The sequence below is a fragment of the Anopheles moucheti genome (genome assembly GCF_943734755.1).
Source record: "Anopheles moucheti chromosome X unlocalized genomic scaffold, idAnoMoucSN_F20_07 X_unloc_6, whole genome shotgun sequence".
NCBI classification, from domain to species: domain Eukaryota; kingdom Metazoa; phylum Arthropoda; class Insecta; order Diptera; family Culicidae; genus Anopheles; species Anopheles moucheti.
The window spans coordinates 323,233-325,000 of NW_026453570.1; the positions used below are offsets into that span (position 1 = coordinate 323,233).

The window sequence follows — 1,768 nt, forward strand, 5'->3', positions numbered from 1 at the left end:
GGACACCCGCGGAGGAGGCTGCCGCCAGCGAGGCGGAATGGTCAGATCGATAGATGTCGGGTTGACTTCTTGAGATCTCCGAGAGGGGAAAGAATGAGTGAGTCACGCGGACTAAGCAAGCGTACGCCTTTAATATGCGGTTAAGATACGATTCAATTTAATAAAGAAATAGGGAAGAGACATCCGAAAGGGTTCGTAATGACGCATGACAAATCCCTGGCGGGCGACGTCGTGCGTCAAGAGCGTGGGTTTACGCTATTGTTTTTAGAACATAATGTTTATGAACAATAAAACCTGCATTTGTTAAAAAAAAAAAAAAAAAAACGAAGTGGAGCTTGCGGCTTAATTTGACTCAACACGGGAAAATTTACCAGGTCCGAACTTATCGAGGTAAGACAGATTGAGAGCTCTTTCTCAAATTTAAGGGTAGTGGTGCATGGCCGTTCTTAGTTCGTGGAATGATTTGTCTGGTTAATTCCGATAACGAACGCGACTCAAACAAGCTAACTAGAACGCTGTCAGCAGTGCACCTCCGGGCGCACCTGACGTCAAGGCCGGCGGCCCCTTCACGGGCGGTCGTCGGCCACGTTTGCCCTGCTTAGCGGGACAACTTGTGTTTAGCAAGGTGAGAATGAGCGATAACAGGTCCGTGATGCCCTTAGATGTTCTGGGCTGCACGCGTGCTACAATGTGAGCAGCAGCGTGTTCTCGCCAATTGGCGCCCCCATTCCGAGAGGAACGGGAAATCACCCAAATGCTCATTTAGTTGGGATTGGGGACTGCAACGGTCCCCATGAACCTGGAATTTCTAGTAAGTGCTAGTCATTAGCTAGCGCTGATTACGTCCCTGCCCTTTGTACACACCGCCCGTCGCTACTACCGATGGATTATTTAGTGAGGTCTCTGGAGGCACACCTTCCGCGGTTCCTTCGTGAGCTGCAGCTGGCATGGCCGAAGTTGACCGAACTTGATGATTTAGAGGAAGTAAAAGTCGTAACAAGGTTTCCGTAGGTGAACCTGCGGAAGGATCATTACCGATCAATACATATATGTTGTTGTGTGAGTTGGTTAGAGAGATAGAGAAACACGGTATCAGCAGAACAAACTGCTATGTTACCTTTTGGGGGCCGCGCACGCCAATTAGACCCGCGAGAGAGGTGTGTCTATACTACGATATTGAGCGTGCGCGACCGTAGGCCAGTGGCCTTCGTACCTGTGCGCACACTCCCAATGGCAGCCATCGAACGCGTAAAGTGTGTGACACATGGGCGAAGGTAAAGACCCACTAGAACATATTTAAACACTGGCCTCGAGCGAGAGAGAACCTAATCAAGAGAACGAAAGTTGTGCAAGATCGCGCCGATGCCGCCCACATCGCGCGTCGATCAATGGGAAGGAAGACCAATGGTCATCCTTGTCCACCCTGGACGGCTTCGAAGGAACCGAGAGGTGCACGGTTACGCTGTCCGGGGAACTTAAGTTGTGAGAGATGCACCTAGCGCATAACGAAAACATAGGAGACAGTTGAACATACCAAAACCCTAGGCAGGGGATCACTCGGCTCATGGATCGATGAAGACCGCAGCTAAATGCGCGTCAGAATGTGAACTGCAGGACACATGAACACCGACACGTTGAACGCATATGGCGCATCGGACGTTTAAACCCGACCGATGCACACATTCTTGAGTGCCTACCAATTCTTGTTACACACTATTCCATAACTACAGGACGCCCGCGTACCAGCGGCACGCCTGGGCGAGCAGCA

The 1,768-nt window shown here is 50.7% G+C and overlaps 1 non-coding gene across 1 annotated transcript; it reads left to right on the forward strand.

The window, feature by feature from the left end:
- Nucleotides 1-1,537: 1,537 nt before the first annotated feature.
- On the forward strand, nucleotides 1,538-1,695 carry LOC128308840 (5.8S ribosomal RNA). The gene has a single exon (XR_008288593.1). It is a non-coding gene; the product is annotated as a 5.8S ribosomal RNA (ribosomal RNA).
- The last annotated feature ends 73 nt before the right edge of the window (nucleotides 1,696-1,768 follow it).